The sequence below is a fragment of the Venturia canescens genome, chromosome 10, assembly GCF_019457755.1.
Source record: "Venturia canescens isolate UGA chromosome 10, ASM1945775v1, whole genome shotgun sequence".
Lineage (NCBI taxonomy): Eukaryota > Metazoa > Arthropoda > Insecta > Hymenoptera > Ichneumonidae > Venturia > Venturia canescens.
The window spans coordinates 2,876,543-2,896,559 of record NC_057430.1 but is presented as its reverse complement, the minus strand read 5'-3'; the positions used below and the strand labels follow the sequence as shown (position 1 = coordinate 2,896,559).

Here is a 20,017-nt window from a genome sequence, read left to right as displayed (position 1 = left end):
ATTTCTCCAATCAATTCTTGCTGAAGTTCCAGGGGAATGACAATTTTCCAATCCCGATCATTATTCTCGCTGTGAAACAATATATCGTTATGGATTACGAAATTATTAGGCGGAAACTCCGAGCGACAGCTTTCCATCAGTTCTTTCACAACCTTATCTTTGAGTTGCCATTCACTCAACTTTTTCAGTTTTCGAGTCAGAGTCGCGTCGTAATCCAACATGGCAATTGTGATTAGCGACGAGGGCTCTGTCCTTTCGGATGGTAGAAAATACTGATGAAGCGTCGATATCACGAGACTTTTCTCATTTTCCTCGTGAAATCGACGATCAGGATTTCGACTAAAGAAATCGGCAACGGAATTGTCAACTCCTCGGCAATGCGTAATACGAAAAGAAAATTCTTGGAGCAACAAACACCATCGCGCGATTCGAGAATTACTCACTGTAGTAGAATTCAAGAAAGTTAAACATTGATGGTCAGTAATAATTTCAAAAGAGGACCCAATCAAATATGGGCGAAATTTATTCACTGAATAAACGATGGCGAGAAGTTCCTTCTCTGTCGTAGTATAATTTACCTCGCATTTCGTTAGACAGCGTGAAACAATACTAACAACATTGTGATTACTCTCATCGTCTATTTGGTAAAGAATCCCGCTAACGCCTTGGTCACTGGCATCCGTTTGCAACCGGAATGAGCGACCAGGTATTATGTGCTTTAAACATACGCATTGGGCGAAATCTTCTTTCAAATTTCGAAAGGCAACAGAATGCACTGAATTCTACTGCCACAAAGTCTCCTTCTTTAGTGCCACCGATTCACTTTGTCGAGGATTGAATTGTCGATAGTAGTTGCACACCCCTAAGAACTGTTGCAACTGTTTTTTATCCTTTGGTTCGGAAAATTGCATAATAACGGCTAATCTCGATGGTTCGGGCACTACTCCTTCACTAGATAAAATAAACCCTAAAAACGGTACTGATTTTCGAAAAAATGCACATTTCGACAGTTTCAAGGTGAAATTGTATTCCAGCAAACGTTTGAAGACTTCATTCAAAATCTCCCTGTGTTTATCAATTGTTTGAGTTCCAATAACAATATCGTCTATATAACATGAGATATAATCATTCAGGTCCTTTCCTAACGCAAAACTGAGCGACCTAATGAATCCGCTTCCTGCAGTCTTTAAGCCGAAAGGAATGCGACAAAATTGATACAAATTCGATTCGAAGAGAAAGGATGTATACGGGCGCGAATCTGTGTGAAGGGGAATCTGCCAATAGCCGTGAGTCAAATCTATTTTCGAGAAATAACGAGCTCCATAATATTTTTGTAGTAACTCCGAGACGAGCGGTGGAGATTCCTGATCATCATCAATGACTTTATTTAAATGCCGCGCATCGAGACAAATTCTCACCGCTCCATTTTCCTTTTTTACGATTCGCAGGGGATTACAAAATTTACTTATCGATCTTTCAATGACTCGATTTTTCATCATCTCGTCTATTTCTTTGGCAACTGAATCTCTCAAATGCTGCGGAACTGGGTAGTTGAATCGAATACGCGGATTCGATGTGTTCAAGCGAATCTGGTGTTCATAACCGCGCGCACATCCCGGCTTGTCCGAAAAAAGCATTTGATATTTATCTAACAATAGAGCAATTTCTCTTTCGTTTTCGTCTCTCGGCGAGACAGAACTCCCCCGCGATTCTTGTACGATATCCGCTGCCGAACACATGCGTGCTCTATCATTCGTATTCCGAGTTTCATTTGCGATTATTTTCACGGAGTGAGCCATATTTTCACGATCATTACTTGCGTTTTCATTTTCCGGATCACTCTCCACGTTCGTCTCTCGCCGTGTATCACCCGACACTATTTCAAGTTCTGAACAAATTTCTTTATTTAACTCATCAACATTAATTATATAAATTCTCATCCCTTCCTTATCCTGGGAACACACCCGTGAAAAAATTGCCGATGCTTACCATATGGCCGATGCTTGGCTCGATACTGGGTAAACGACCGTTGGGACTCAGCGTTGGGCCCGAGTACGGGCCAGCATGTTTGCCCACGTTTAGTCAATGCTAAACTTGGGCATTGGGACCCGACAACCAGCCAACCCTCGGCCGGTGTCGGTTTATAACTGGCAGCCAACCGTTGGGACTCGACGTTGGGCCCGAGCATGGGCCAGCATATTTGCCCACGCTTATAGCCAATGAAGAATTTGAGCATTGGCACCCGACAATCGCCCACGCTTGGGCCGGTGTCGGTTCATGACTGGCAGCCAACCGTTGGAGGCCATCATTGTCCCATACCTCGGGTTAATACTGCTCGCCTTATTTTTTAAAATCTGTACCTGCTATATTGCTAGATATACAATCGGTATCCGCTCATCAGCCTAGGCTCAGCCAGCACTGTCTTGCAACGGCAGCAATTGATGATCAACTTCTGGTCATCCATTAGTTGTTCATCAACCAATTTGTTGTTATTAATCCAAGAATATTTTGTTGCTCGCACTCACCAAATAATAATCGACTCTTTGAAGCAATTTTTTTTTTCAGTATATATAATATTTAGTGGATACATGTTGTGTTATCTTCATTTTTTTGATATTGCAAATGAATTAAGATTTCTTGTATAACAATAATAATAACGACAATAATATCAATAATAATAACAATAATAATCTAGAGACGCGGCAGCGTCTTGACGCTAAGTATTGAGGTAAAGTGTAGGCAGAAAGATTCAAGACGGGCCGTGTATCTTTTAATAATATACAGATTAGTCATTTAATTTTTTCGACTTTATTAATTATTAATATAGTCATTAATTTATAGTCATATTAATATATATTGACTATATATATTAATATAATTGACTATATTAATATATAGTCATAATTATAAATATAGTCATATTAATTATTAATATTATTAATCGGCTGAAGGATAAACTTTTTTCAATTTTCTTATCAAAACTCGTACGAGCTAATAAGTTATCGAATTACATGAAAATTTGTTTCCGGGTATTTTACAGTTGTGTACCAAATTTGGTCTAAATCGGTTGAGAATTAAAAAAGTGATTTCAATATGTACACATATGATACAATACCAGAATGGGCCCAATATTTTATTTTGAGAATGTTGATACAAAAATAGGAAGTAGTCGATAGTGTAGTGGTTAGCGTCTCGGACAAACTAGGTAGGCATTAGGTAGGAAAGTTGTAGGTAGGCAGTTCAAATCCCCTCTGAAAAATTTCAACTCTAAAGAAAATATAAAGAACTGTTTTTTTTTTAACTAATTAAAATTTCCACAATGACGGATAATTGTATAGGGTGATAAAATAAGCATGATTGAAAATAAATATTATTTAATTAAATAATCGATAACAGGCATTCGCTGGGGAATGACGCTGAGTGAATGTGGGGCTAGCATTGGGCAAACACCGGCCCAGCGTTGGGCCGTTGTCCAAACTAACGCTGGGCCGATACTGGTCCCAAGCGCTAGCCTACCGTAGGACCGTAGCTATCACTCCAACCGTGGTGCTACGGTTGGCCGAGTTATATTGCCAACGGTCGTCCAACCATCGCGTATAGTTGGCGCGGTACTGCACCAAGCTTGGGCCAATGGTGCCGTTTTTCACGGGCACTAACGCTTCCGCGGATCCCCGCTCGAATAATGCGGTTCCAGTCGATAAACAATATTCCTTTACTTCGATTCGCATTTTTTTATAATCCATAACCACTTCATTTTTTGACATCCAATCGTTTCCCAGTATCATGTCGGATGTTAAAAACGGAATCACTAAAAATACCGTGCCGATACATAATTTTTCAATGAATATGTTAGAATAGCTTTGCCACTTGATTGCCGTAGTCTTTTTCTGTATTGCCGTCGACACCACTATGTTTGATACGGGCAAAGTTTCAAGTTTTTGACGCATTTTTATTTCTTTATACAGATTTTCCGAAATGGCCGTCACCTGACTTCCCGTATCCAGGAGAGCCATTACTTCCATTCCAGCAATTTTTACTTTAATATGCGAACATTTTGTAATTTTTATTTTTTCGTCAGATAAGGATTCCGTTCCTTTTTCTAAGTTGGCACTCAATTCTTCTGCAAAATCAAAATATCTCTGACACGATGTCGGAACGGAGTACAACGCGCCACCTCTCAGTTTAAATCATTTCTACTATTGGATCGATAATCATAATTTACATTGTTTTGATACGCGCCTGATTGTAACGGCGGGGGAAAACGAGTATCGGGAAGAGCGAAATTGGGATTTTGATAGCTCTGTTGACTTTGTCCGTCTGTTTTTGCGTATGGCGGATTATGACGGCTCCGATTTCTTTTATACGACCTACCCGCGTTCCAACCTCTAGCATTATATGTATTGTCATCCTTAATATTTTCTCCTATATTCGCTCTCATTTCATTTACTTTTATATTTTGATTTCGCGATTGAAAATTATTTCCCATTTTATTTCTGTCGTCTCTATGTTTCTCAGCGCGAATTGTGTCTAAATTTCCTAATGCTTGAACGATCAGATTCGTGTCCCCAAAGTTTATAGTCGATAACGTTTCTCTTATCCATGGAGGGTATTGTTGTACGATGTTGTAATTAACCTCAAACTCCGACAGCTTGGGAATAAAAAATCGCGCTTGAGCTACTTGATCATAGAAATAATTTTGCAAGGCTTCCGAATTAATATTACAACGTTTTTCCATCCACTGTTTTTTAAAACGCACTTGAGTGGGAATGGAATAGAACTCCTGGAGAAATTGTTCCTTGAAACTATTAAAATTATCAATGTTTTCTTTTAAATTAAACCAAGAACTCGCTTTCCCCTCAAGAGCATGCTCCACAATCGCCATTTTTCTTTCTTCTCGGACATTTTTTAATTTTAGAAATTTTTCCAACTGATCCAAGAATTCTACAGGGTTTTTCTCTATTTCGTTTCGAAAAGTGGGGACTTTGATATCAATCTGAATACCATGGGCATTACTCACGATTGTAGTTAAATCCTCTGTCAAATTTCGTGTTGTTTCGCGAGCTTGGTTCTCATCTCCGTTCCGAGCTGTTTGTTGACGTTTAGTTTGAGCCTCGAGATTAGCCTTCAATTGCTCTAATTTCGCTCTCTCTTGATTGATTTTCTCCCACTCCAAATCGATCGCGCTTCGTTGAGACGCTCCGCTGTCTCTCTCGTCATCTCTGATGATTGGCATTCTATTTCTGTTTTTGAAATTTAGACTGTTAAATTTTTGTTTAGAGGAACGTCCTGAAAATGTCACGTATACGTTCTGTTTTTCCTCTGCCATACACAGACAGAAATCTATTTTATTTTGTGTGGGTTTCGGCCACGTTGTTGGGCGCCAATTGTAACATTTAATTTTTTTTCTGTGGTATATAGATGAATAATTCAAAAAATGATACACTCAAACAAGGTTAATTTTGAATTTTCCAGAGTACAACGAATTTATTAGAAATTGAAAAAATTGTGGAGCCGAACTCCGAGATTCGTCACAAATATAAATGGTTAAACAATGATAAATTTTTATTTTAGCACAAAATTTCTCCCGCACACATTACGCGCTCCCACTCAGACACACACACACACATTCACTTATACAAGAGGCCTGAAGACGGTCGCCGTTGACACGACGAGCGACGACGATGATACTCGGAGAAAAAGAAATGGGATTCGTGAACTTATCTCGTTAGTCGTTTGATCCCTCGTTGGCTCTATACTCCGGGAACTGGGGAAATGCTGGCGGGCACTCGTAGAACGATTGAAAATGCCTTCGGGATGATATTTCTTGAAATCGGGGCGGCCGCACCCAATTGATAGCGGATCCAGGTAATTAGTTGACCCAACAATCTTTCCTTCGCCACGAAGCTTCCCGTTCGACGGTCCCGGAGCAAGAGAGCGAGAATTTTGGCAATAGCGAGCTCGCGAAAATCCGAAAATGCGTGAGGAGGGAGAAACGCGCTCCCAACATCTAAGCGTCTCGATCATTGGATCGATGGACGGTAACTCGTGCGAAGTACCAATCGAAAAGTTAGTCTCACAAATATGTGCTAAAAGTACTTGTCCGTCCCATCACTTTTCATTGAAATAAAAATCAGGGCTCTTCTCGATCTGATGCATCACATATATGCATACAGAAGGAATTGAGAAAATTATCTCCTAAAGATTTTAATTTAATTGCATTCATTATAAAAAAGTGCAAACAGGATTACAGAATCCCTCTTGTTAAGACACCTGTTCAGAATTGTATTACAAAAGAAAAAAATTTTTCAAAAAACGAAGGGAGGAAAATCGATAACGAAATTAAAGAATTATTAAGAAAAGGTGCTATTGAGGAATGTTCTCACTGTGATGGAGAATTTATATCTTATTTCTTTGTTCCGAAACCTGATGGCTCATTTCGATTTATTTTTAATTTAGCAAAATTGAATAAATTTATCCAAACTCAATACTTTAAATAAATTAGAAGACATGAGAACTGTTCTGGGGTTATTATCCAAAAATGATTTTATGGGTTCTATAGATTTGAAGGATGCGTACTTCATGAAAGAAGTGAAACGAAAAAGAACGAAACGAAAGAAACGGATGTTAGAAAGAGCATAAGTAAATTTTTTCCTTTACTCAAATGTAATTGAAAATGAAAGAAGGTATGATTTTTTGTGTAAACAGCACGAATATATTTTTTATAATAGCTCCTTTCAATTTTTTCTCCAAGGTAATCCATTTGACTGAGTGAGTACCCTATGACTATAAACCATAAATTAAAAAAAATAATTCCATAAAAAAAACTATTAAAAATTTTTTTTTTTAATTATAAAAAAAATGATAAACCCTCCTGAAAATTATTTCAACATAACAATTGAGAAAAAAATTTACAAATCAGGAAATTACATTGAAAGAAAAATCTAATTCGATAAAAAAAAAAAATTAGGAAAAAACATTGTATTAAAATAAAAATCTAAATAAGGAAAAAACATTATATACAAAAAAATTTCAAATGAAACGTTACCAAAGTCAAAGACACCACTCAAAAACATTGTAAATGTAACAAACAAAAAAATCTCGCTTGAAAACGTTTCAAACACCAATAGTATAGGTTAGTTCTTATACCGAATAGAATGCCTTCGCTAATAGACATGAGAAGTAAAAATTGTTGTTATTGCAATATGAACTGGGGGATTATCTTAAATGTTCGAAAACTTTTATTGTACAAAGTGTATTTTTTTATTGATGAGCAATAAATTCCTTTGTGTATTACAGGAAATGAGAACGGTTTCGGATTCCATATAAGTTTATGCTATCGGAAAGTAACTCCTGACTTCACCGTTGCTTGGATTGGAAGAGTATTCTCAACTCTCATCCAAATACAAATTTCTATCTTCTGATTATTATTTAAAAAATTGGGTTGGCATCGTTCTTATTGTTAGAAAGCAAGATTTTGAGATTTTTTATAGTAGCTGATTTTCTACTAATAAATCAAGAGACTCGGTAGAGTCTCGGGACAAGTACATTGACAGCCCTGTCGTCTGCTGGCCTGAGGCTCTCGCCGAGACTATACTTTCTCTGAATAAAACGATTCGCGGTGGTGGGGGTAAAATTCGCTTGTGATTTTCTTAAATTACAAAACTCATGAGTTATGTACGGGTTTGAAAATTGAACTTTCAGCTAATTAAGGAGTTCTCTGTCGAATGAGCCCAAAATCAGCATGATCAGTGTCATAATTTCTGAGAAAAAACTTTGCACGGGCTTAAGATTATGCAAAAGTTACTAACACATTCAGGATTTGACGCATCTGTATACGCGTACTCCAACCGCTACAAACATAGGCCCCTTGGCCCCCATGATCACCAATCCCTGGTGAGAGAAATTTTGCTGCAACCAATGAAAGGTGAGAGAACTTTTGGACCAATGAAATTCAATAAAAAGAGCAAGGAAGTTGGGCGGAAAGCTGAGGAGCTCGAGAACTCGAAATCACTCGAAAGTCACCAGCCGAAGTTTCACGTCGTGTTGACGTTTGGGGTTATGATGTTAGGAAGTGCGTACGGGAAAATAAAAATAATTTTCGCGTCATCTAACAAAGTGTATACTAATATTTATTTTGTTAAAACTTGTGGTATACTGAACCGGTATAAAAGCGGCAGCGTAAATGTAGACTGTGATCTGTGTGTGAAAATGAAAAATATAAAAAAATGCGCGGTGCCTATGTCAACGAAACTTTTCAATATTTCATTATTTCGTTCGATTGGAAATAAGTGTCAACTGAGATAATCTTTCAATTAAACCAGAGTGCGCGGAATATTGTCAAGTGTGCATATATCGTCGGTTGCGTGATTATATATCATGTGTAGTAATGTAGGTTATATATGCGAGTTCCCTTTGATAGCTGTGTCGTAACGAACCGGTCGGGGTTTGACGTTACGAAGTGCGGGACAAATGTAACAAACGTTCGCATAGTTAGTGAATAATATAAATAAGGCAAATCAGTTTATCAAAAATAGGTCTGGAAGTTGTAAGGAAAAATGTTCGTCAACCTAAAACGTCAAATTTTCTTTTTGCGATATGAAATATTATGGTTGATAATTAATAAATCAAGAACACACGGAACTGTTAGTATATAATGTGAGAAACTCCAATCGAATAAATGTTTTCTAATTGATTTCTTGTGTCATCATTATTTTTCAATATTCCCATATCATGCTTCCTATTGAGTTTGGCTCTGCTCTTTCCGATCCTTGTTTTGACTCCATTGGTTTGCAGCGCATCGATACATATTATTAATTCGTTGCCTGAGATGTGTCCTCTGATTTTCTACTACTTCTTCATGCTGACTGTGGTAACGTGATTCAAGAGGTTTCCAACTATGATCATCAATCGCACATTTTGTACATCAGATTCTAAATACAATTTCTGGTCTTGATATAAGTGTAGTTATTCTTTTTCCACCTGGTCTGTCGAGTAATAAATTTTGAAACTTGTTCCAAAAAATCTTTGGATGCTTTTTTTGCTGATAATATGAAAAGTTGAATCTTCGGAATGCGGTAGACAAACACAAATGTAGACAACAATACTTATGAAATGACGTGTATGTTGAGTATTCCTATTCTGCAAACTGCAAATGTGGAATTATTGGTGAAAACATTCATTACGATAAGTCTACAGGTGCTAAGTTTTGGATGCGATTAAGTATAATACCTGCCAACATCATGGGAACCTACAGAATTTCTGAATGTTATGTGCACTATGTCATTTTAATGTAGCATCATGACTTATTCTAACAACTTTTCACTTGAATACTACAGATTTGAATCATTGAAATACAGCAAAAATCTGCAAACTATAAAATTTATATATTGTATCATTCATTTTACTTTTTGACTCTCACTATAACATAAATATAAAGTGAAAAATTCATTAGAAAAATCTTCAGTTGCTCATTTATGAATGGATTTGAAATCTCTGTGCTCCAAGCTCATTGCGCACATACATTGAATCGCAGCAGATATCTGTGAACTTTAAAATTTCTGTCGATAAGTATATGTGCTAAGTATCACCCCCTATCTTTGATTATGGTAATATGTAATGGAACTTGATTCAGCAACTTTTGAGTGTTTTTTTTTAATAGTATTGAAGCTTGTATTACTGCGGTATGGAGCGAATACCTTCAAACTTTCATATTTTTGTGTCGCAGCATATGTGCCAATCATTTCAATTTTTTACTCCAACCGTAACATGTAATCTCAAAAATTTATCACAAACGTCTTCAGCTTTTCTAAATTTTCCTTTTTCTATTCTATTCTGAGTTTTTAAATTTCTAAATTCATTTTTAAATTCTGCTGAAATTGTTTTTTTCCAAAACCAGTGCGCAGGTACCTTAAACATCTTTGAATTCTGTTGGTCTGTTGAATTAAGTACGCTCAGTTTTTTTGCTTCATTGAGTTCTCACATGATAAATGTTTCCGGGTGCCTTTTTTCTGCAACTATCAAACTGAATATAATTGAATCTCAGCGGCCACTTGCAAACTTTGGAAATATATTTCATTGGGGCACGTTTTGGATGACACAAAAATGCAATTCAGAATGCAAAAATGATTCAGAATGCAAAAACGACATTCAAAAATGGCCAATTCTGTTGGATTTGTTGTGTCTTTAATTTGATCTATCTTTCCTCTTTTCCTTTCTTTTTCTAACGTTATAAGCCGAAAATCATATCTCGGCCCGCAACACGCATTGCTCCATGGTCTTGAGTTCCCAATGGACAAAACATATTAGAAGACAAGGGGAAAAATCACCACGGTCCAAGAACAGACCTGTGACGAAATATTTTTGGTACAATTTTGACAAAAAATAGGTCTTTTTTCGTGCAAACCAAAATTATAAGCCGAAAAGCATATCACGGCCTACAACCCGCTTTCCACCGTGCTCTTGCATTCCCAATAAGCATAACATATTGGAGTTCTAGGAAAAAAATCCCCAAAGTCCAAGAACGGACGTGTGACGAAATATTTCCAGAAGAATTTTGATGAAAAATAGGTCTTTTTTCGTGAAAACCAACCTTGTAATCCGAAAATCATGAATAATTCATAGAAATTTAAACTAAAATGATATAGTCATCTGAATATAAATAAGGAACTTTTAAGAAAAAAGACTTGATATCAAACCATAAACTTCCCCTAGGAAAAAAAAGGTTGGGACAAGTACATTGATGATCCCTAGTTTGCTGATAATTACATCCATAAAAAAAATCTGAAATTTTTTTTTTTAATTGTCAAAAAAATTATTTTATAAAAAAAAATATAAAACAATTCGAAAAAAATGTCACAAAATTTGAATAAACATTATCTGTAAAAAAAACTAATCTGTATCTATTTTTTAAAGTGTCAAAAGAATCAAATAACAAGTGAAAAATAAAAAACCGAAAAATCGCGCTTGAAATCATTTTGGAAACCGATGCCTCATTCTTCTCATTTGATTCAAACAGCTAAATCAATTGAAAAAAATTCCATCCAATTTACGTGCAGTATTAAAATTTATTATATCAATTCGAGGTCAAGTATTTTCTAATGAATTGAAAAAAGTTACTACTTGAGTTACGTGCAGCACTAAAATTTATGATATCAATCGAAGGACAAGTAATTTATGAGTAACTCCAAATTTCAACATTATGGAATTGTTCTGAAAAGCTTTTAAATCCAAAAAAATCACATGCAAGCCAGTCATTTCTTACTCTATGGTGGCAAAGACTTATAAGAAAATCGATTCTTTTCAGACTTTCAGGAGCTTCTGATATTATTCACAATATTCGACGTCGATTGGATCGATACAAATTATGTTTAAATATTCGCAGTTCGAAAAATTTAATAGAGAAGGTAGTCATAAGCCATTAATGAGAGGGGAACTATCGGTGGGACAGTTCCGATTTGGCGAGATTATTGTTGCAATCCCTTTGGATTGCAGAGGCACTACAAAATAAACGATTTACATTCGGCATCCGAGGATACTTAAAAAAAATTTGGTTTAAGTAAGACGCATCAACGGTGCTCTATTTTTTGGCATAGAATATCTCTAATGATCATTGATAACGGGTTAATACTATGATGATAGTGACAACGCTAAGATTGAAATATCATTAGGTAAGCAATCTTTACTTGAACACATTTTTTTTAGCATCCTCGGATGCCGATCGTAAATCGTTTATTTTGTAGTGCCTCTTCAACCCAAAAGGATTGCAACAACGATCTCGCCAGATCGAAACTGTCCCACCGATAGTTTCCATCTCATCAATGGCTTATGACGACCTTCGCTGTCAAGAGACTCGGTAGAAGCTCGGGACAAGTGCATTGACAGCCCTGTCGTCTGCTGGCCCGAGGCTCTCGCCGAGACTATATTATCTCTGAATAAATGGAAAGTGATGGGCCGGACAAGTACTTTTAACTCATATTTAAATATAATTTGTATCGATCCAATCGACGTCGAATATTGTGAATAATATCAGAAGCTCCAGAAAGTCTGAAAAGGATCAATTTTCTTATAAGTCTCTGCCACCATAGAGTAAGAAATAACTAGCTTGCATGTGATTTTTTTGGATTTAAAAGCTTCTTAGAACAATTCCATAATGTTGAAATTTGGAGTTACTCATAAATTACTTGTCCTTCGATTGATATCATAAATTTTAGTGCTGCACGTAACTCAAATGGTAACTTTTTTCACTTTATTAGAAAATACTTGGCCTCAAATTGATATAATAAATTTTAATGCTGCACGTAAATTAGATGGATTTTTTTTTAATTGATTTAGCTGTTCGAATCAAATAAGAAGAATGAGGCATCGGTTTCCAAAATGATTTCAAGCACGATTTTTCGGTTTTTATTTTTTACTTGTTATTTGATTCTTTTAACACTTTGAAAAATAGATACAGGTTAGTTTGTTTTTAAAGATAATGTTTTTTCAAGATTTGTGAATTTTTTTTCGAATTGTTCTCTATTTTTTTTTATAAAATAATTTTTTTGGCAATTTTTTATAAAAATTTTTTTTAAAGTTTGTTTTATGGATTGAATTATCAGCGAACGAGGGACCATCAATGTACTTGTCCGTACCTTTTTTTTCCTAGGGGTTAAACTTTTTGAACTGCTATTCGACACTTCGTTTGTTAGGATCGATAATTCAAAATGGTATTGCACGTATGAAACATCACTTTTGGTTGAATGTCCAGGCCTAAAACTAAGATTTTATTGGTGAATTTTTGTTTCAACATTACGAAAAAAATATAACCAAACGAGATCCCATAACGCAACTGGTCTTAAAAATCGTTGGATTAGTGAAGTTTTTTTAAGAATTTTTTCGAAAAAAATTGAAAGTGTCTTATTGCCTGAAATTCATGGTTTTTTGCTTAAAACTGCGAAAAATTGATTAAAATCTACACCAATAATTTTTTTAAAAATATCTTCGAAAAGAACAGAAAAAAACACTCAAGTTAAAAAAAAAACTTCAATTCGGCCCATTTTTCGGAAAGTTATAAGGAAAAGAAAAAAAAATCTCTATTTTTTTCCAAAAATTATAACTTATTATCCAATTGACTAAAAATTCTAAAAAACATCAAGAGAGCTCCTTTCAATGGTTATAACAACGTGAAAATTTTTGAATCAAATCAAAAATCCAAATGTTTTGAAGTGGCTGATTTGACATGGAATGCCCCATATATATATATACACTACCGGTCAAAAGTTTCCGGACAAAAGTCCGGAAAAGTTCTTGCACTCTTTTTTGTGCCACGACGCTGCAAGTCAATATATCGGAATGCAACAAGACGCATTTTAAAGCAGAGATACTGGGCTTCAATTTGGTTTTTTTGAAAAGTTTCTACGACTTTTTTTACGTGTGCTACATCGCATTGAAACGGTTCGTTTTTTGGCGTTATTTTTATCGTTTTCAACTGGACCGCGTTTGGAGATAAAAATTTTTGTCCTTAGTTTTGCGAGCGCGTCTTCAAAGGCACAAGCCTCAGCTTCAATTTTATTTTTTAGAAAGTTTGATACGATTTTTTTTCGCAGCATTATCTCGTTTTTAGTAAAAAAAGACTAATTTTAGAAATTGACGTCTACCGCGAGAACTATTAGATTTGGAGGGATGTTGCAAGAATACAAAAAGTTGCGTTTGGGATTGTTTTAGTCGCTCGAATTTTTTTAGATTTTTTTTCGAACATTTTTTTTTATCAATTTTTCAGTGGAACCTCAAGTGCATTGATTGTCATAAATCGAAAACAATGGGGGTTTTGATACAACATTAAGACAGAAAACAGTTTCACTTTTTTATTTCTAGTTCACTAAAATGTGTTCGGATCTTTTGGGAAATTTTTTTGTCTGAAAATTTTTAGGTTTTTCGTCTTTATTGCAGTTCGTTTCTCTAGAGCGTTCCATAGCATCTCAAATCGCTTGTTATGAAGTGCAAGTATCTTACCGGAGTTAAATGGGGGCAGTAAAGCATTTTAGTTGCAACAGAAATTTTAATTTTTAAACATGATAAAAGACGAGCATTTTTATTATGTTAACGAAATAAGGAGTTGCATACATTTACCATTCAATTGTGATATCATTGATCAAACACGAAATAATGCCGAGTATCAAATTTCGATTCATAATAACACGACGATCTGCAATTTCACAACCCGGATCAAATAATTTACGTGCAAAAAAAAATTTTCGAACAAAAAAATTTCCAAAAAATTTCGAAAAAATTTTAATGAACTGGAAATTAAAAAGTGGAACTGTTTTCTATCTTAATATTGTATCAAAACTCCCATTGTTTTCGATTTATGAAAATCAATGCACTTGAGGTTCCACTGAAAAATTGATAAAAAAAAATGTTCGAAAAAAAAATCTAAAAAAATTCCAGCGACTAAAACAATCCCAGATGCAACTTTTTGTATTCTTGCAACATCCCTCGAAATCTAATAGTTCTCGCGGTACACGTCAATTTATAAAATTTGTCTTTTTTTACTAAAAACAAGATAATGCTGCGAAAAAAAAATCATATCAAACTCATAAATCGTATCAAATCGTAAAAAACAAAATTGACGCTGAGGCTTGTGCCTTTGAAGACGCGCTCGCAAAACTAAGAACAAAAATTTTTATCTCCAAACGTGGTCCAGTTGAAAACGATAAAAATAACGCCAAAAAACGAACCGTTTCAATGCGATGTAGCACCCGTAAAAAAAGTCGTAGAAACTTTTCAAAAAAACCCAAATTGAAGCCAAGTATCTCTGCTTTAAAATGCGTCATGTTGCATTCCGATATATTGACTAGCGGCGTCGTGGCACAAAAAAGAGTGCGAGAACTTTTCCGGACTTTTGGCCGGAAACTTTTGACCGGTAGTGTATATCGATTGAATTTATGATTCCTGTTACCGTGCTACGTTTTTTAATTATCTGTTGTGCTACCGTGTGCTACGTTCTGAATTTGACGTCAGATTTCCAATCATCAACAACCAATCATAACGTCTAAAAATGGATGTCGTCAGATCCAACGAATCAGAAACTCGAGAGCATCAAAGTGCCTTTGATGGTGTTTATAAATACGGACACATAAATTCTTGAATGTGTTGGTAACTTTTGCATCATCCTGAGTCCGTGCAAAGTTTTTTCTCAGTAATTACGCCACCGATCATACTGATTTTGGGTGGAATCGAAAGAGAATTTATTAATTCATCTCCGGTTCAATTTTCAAAGCCTCAGATGACTCAGAAGTTTCGTAAGTCAAAAAAATCACTTGTCAATTTTACCCCCACCACGGCGAATCGTTTTATTCAGAAAAAGTATAACTCAGCGAGAGTCTCGGGCCAGCAGACGGGTCAATGTACTTGTCCCGAGACTCTACCAAGTCTCTTGATACAATGGAAAATTTCGGGAAATAATGATTGCCTCATAAAAATAACAGAAAAATAGCAATACATAATGAAATATTAAAAATTATCTCAAAAAAGGTTAGCAGAGTTTCCATCATAAAATGCAGCAATGAAAATGGGACCATTAAACGAAAAACTTATCATGATGCGCTTGTGACGGACAAAAATAAACAGCAAGATATCCAAAGTTAAACGTCATGCTACACGAACGTTCATAGATAGCAATGGGTTCTCGCTGTAATAAAAAACGGCATTTGAGGATGTCACGTAGCTTAATCTTCACCACGAAGGGGGATTTGAAAAGACGTAAATTTAATGAAGATCGACGATAAATTCTTACTAAATACACTCAAGTGTGATACCTAGGGTTTAACCTCAAAAGAAAAAGTAACTTCGGAGGCTGTCTGTAAATTCAAGTGGAAGAAAGATTTTTATTCTGAGATGTTTTTGTCATGTTGATGTAATAGTCGCTACCATTATTTAATTTTGTTCTCCCTTTGTACCACGTACTTCTTGTTTGTTTAAAATCTTTCGCAGTGACTTTCATCGTTCTCTACAATAGGCTAGGAAACGAAGGGTTAATCAGTTTTGACATAAAGAACTATCCGGTAATCGTCATCCCCTGAAGTTAATTAAATAGTTTTGTACACAAGATTACGATTTTCTCTTTTACTATGGAAAAGCCACTGGAAAAGAAATGTACAGAATAAAAATGCGAGGAGAATGAGCCCTGGAACGATCTTATCGATCAATGATTAACAAAGAAAACTGGAAAAAAACTTGAAAAATGGCCTTTTCTCAAAAATTTGTATCGTCACAATTTATGAAGTTGGATCTTTCGCTATGTGATCTTTCAGTCGGAATTTTTTTTTAATGTTTTTTTGAAACATTTTTTTTCTTAAGTTTATTTCTATTTTCTTAAGCAAGAAAGAGTTTAAAGATAAATCATTTGCTGAAACCACACATCTCTTTTACAATGTTGTTTTTTTTAACATTCATTTTTTTTATTAATAAAAAATGATAAAATTAAAAATGAATTAAAAAATATATTTATTTTGTTTCCAGCATTTTTTTATTTCCGTAATAGTTTCATTTTTTTTATTTCATAAAAACCCTCTCTTATTGTTAGTTGTTGGACGTTTTTTATATTTGAAAACGGTAAGGTCTTAACTCGACAGCGGCCAAGTGACCAAGTATTTAAACTTTATATTACATATAAATATTCTTCACCGTTGTGCAATTGCGAATGATATATCTGTATACAATGTAGAGTTTACTCACTTGGCCACTTGGCCGCCACTGTCGAGTTGGGGCCTTACCTTGAAAAAAAAACAGCTCAAAATGAAAGTCTAGCAACGTACAATTGTGTGAAGTTGTCGATAATCGAGCAATTTGGTTGTTCGACGTGGGTAAATAAGTTTGAACGTAAATATTAGTTTTCTAAGTGAGTTTGCCATAGATTTTAACAAGCTATGTCTAAGAATACTGTCCGTCACATGTAGAAAACACGAGCAAAAATTGGTCAAGATACGTGTAACCGTTCCAGAGAACAGTTGCTTCAAAGAAATCTCCCCTATCAGCTGATCGCAGTGAAACGCATAACTCCCGTCATTTTGTCCTGCGATGATCAAGAAACGACGAAAAATGTTCAATAGGTACAAGCACAATATCCAACCGATATATCAGAAGCGTTGCCCCTTCAGATTCTGCTATGTGTTAAGACACTACGATCAGAAATTGAGAACATAAACGCGAACGAAGTCGCAACTGCAAGTTATATAAAGAGGGACCGATCTATTTTTTTTTGCATTGCGACCCGAAAAAGCAGGTTACGCCACTGACCGTGACATTAGTTTCGAATGATCTTGACTGTATTTTCAGTCAATTAAAAATTTCCTTCTCCATTATTTCTTGCTACGATGACATAACAGAATGATCATGATAGGAAAAAAATATGAGATCATTCTAGCATAGCCAACAATAGTGAATGCATTTCGATTTTTGCAAAGAATCGTGTTACACCCCCCTATCAGCAAAAGAATTTTGTCACCTCAAGCATTCTCAGAATGATTTTACGATTAAGAGATTTTTATTCTAATTTTATAGACAAATTCACTATCAACATTACACACAAACTTGGCGTGGATGGTTTTCGAATGAAAGCTCGGGAAAACACGATTGATCGAATATACTACCTTCTACCTTCGAGGATTCGCTCGCGAATTGAGGACAAATTGAAAAAAAAATCAAATTTTTAAATGACGCATTACCCGTAAAAAAATTAGTAGAGACTTTTTGAATGCACCAAAATAAAGTTAAATATTTTCACTTCAAAATGTGCTTTGTTGCATCCAAATATCTAAATCAGCGGCTCAGTAGCTCAAAAAAGAGCGTGGGAACATTTTCGGAAACTCCAAAATAAAGTTAAATATTTTCACTTCAAAATGTGCTTTGTTGCATCCAAATATTTAAATCAGCGGCTCAGTAGCTCAAAAAAGAGCGTGGGAACATTTTTGGAAACTTTTCCCCGGTAGTACATGGGTCTACTAATTATGGAATTAATTTGTGCCGGAGGCTCTGAATTATGAGTTATGGTCCATTGCTTCTCAAAAGTACGGGCCATTGTGAGCTTTCATGATTTTTTTCGAATTTTTCTGTCGAGTCGTTTTGAAGTTATAGAGGTTTCAAAATTTGAAAATTTACGATTGTTGACTTTTTGTGTTGGAAATATCGAATCTCTGAATTATTTTTTGAAACATAACATTAAACGTAGTGATTTTTATGTAAAAAAATCTCAGCTTTTCGATAAAAATATTTTCAATATTTTCCGGCACCAGGAAAATTCCGAAAAAAGCGATTATGATTCTATAATCGCTTTCTCTACTAATGTATTTTTAAAAAATTTTCAAATATTTTTTTTTAAAAGTTCAGACTTTTTTTTTATAAAGGAATAATGCTATTTTATTTTGGGATTCTTCAAAAATCAACCATAAAACAATTAAGTTGAAAGTTATGCATTATCGGTGTGTGCCGTGCTGCCGCAACGGACATCGCGTCATTTATAGGTTGAAATCCCTTGTTGAAAGTGTTTCTATGTCAAATAGTGTCGAAATGAGTAAAGGTAATATAGACATAATGCATCTTTTTCTACAATATCTATATATTTTTTCGCACCTGTCATGTTTTTTATATACATATTCAAGTACGTAGCCACTGAATACAATGTTAAATGTATATTGAGATCGTTGAATTACAACCTATAAATGATGGCTTCTGAGGGATTCATGGCAAAACTTTCAACATAATGGTTTCGTGGTTTATTTTTTAAGAATCCCAAAATAAATTTGCACTGTTACTTTATAAAAATGTCTCAACTTTTCGAAAAAAAATATTTAAAAAAATTTTTTTAGTTATATATTAGAGGGAAAAAAATTTTCAAGTTATAATCGATATTCGGGATCTTCTTGATACCGGAGAAAATATTGAAAATATTTTTATCGAAAAGCTAAGATTTTTTTACATAAAAATCACTACGTTTGATGTTGCGAAAAATAATTCAGAGGTTCGATATTTCCAACACAAAAAGTCAAAAATTGCAAATTTTCAAATTCTGAAACGTCTATAACTTCGAAATCATGAAAGCTCATGGTAGCACGTACTTTTGCAAAGCTATGAGCATTACTCGTAATTCAGACACTCCGGCACAAATTAGTTCCATAATTTGTGAAATGACCCATATATAAATATCTTGCCAGGCACGCTACTACGAGTGGTAGAGAAAGGGAACGAGTCTTCGCGCGCTGGCTTTCCCGCTCGATCGGGCATGAATAGAGGGGGTCGTCGCATTTAGTGAACTGGGTGGAACGAAATGGGACAAAAGTCACGTTTCGTGCAAAGGACATATGTCCAAATGTAAGAAAACCCTATTCAAGTCTTTGTAACTCCAAGCGATTGAAGCATTCCGAAACACTCGATTTTAATCGTCTAAATTCTCATATTTTGGGATTGAGTAAATAGATTTACTTACAACATAGACTAATAGAAAGAGAAAAATCGAAAAAAAATCGTCGCCAACCCTACCCTTTCGGTCAAAACGACCGAAATCGGTAGTTTTTGGTCGTTTTTGTAATCGTTTCGACCGAAATCCTGGTCGTACAATCCGCTAAGGAATTTTCAGATTTTTAACTGCAAAGTTTATGTGTGGAAACGATTTGAAAAACACTATGACATATTCGCGTATATACGAGTGCGGCAAGACTTGCGCGGGCTTTTATTTTTCACTATCGTTTTTTCTTTTAAGATAGTTCTGTACTTTTGTTGAAATCTTAAGAATCAACTGAAATTAAAAAATTTTGTAAAGATAGTCTTCTCGGACCGACTGTCAAAATTTCAAATCGATTTACCATGTAGTTTTCGAGATATTAGAGATTAAAAATGAGTCATTTTGTACGCGATACCTATACTTAACACGTCACTGGATAACACTTTATTTACATCTAGTTTCGAAGAATCAACTGAAATTAAAAAATTTTGTAAAGATAGTCTTCTCGGACCGACTGTCAAAATTTCAAATCGATTTACCATG

At 35.1% G+C, this 20,017-nt stretch overlaps 1 protein-coding gene across 7 annotated transcripts in view; it reads left to right on the top strand.

Moving 5' to 3' along the window:
* nau (nautilus) overlaps positions 1-20,017 on the top strand; it is a 222,938-nt gene that overhangs the window by 188,782 nt on the left and 14,139 nt on the right. The gene's annotated exons all lie outside the window — the stretch shown is intronic.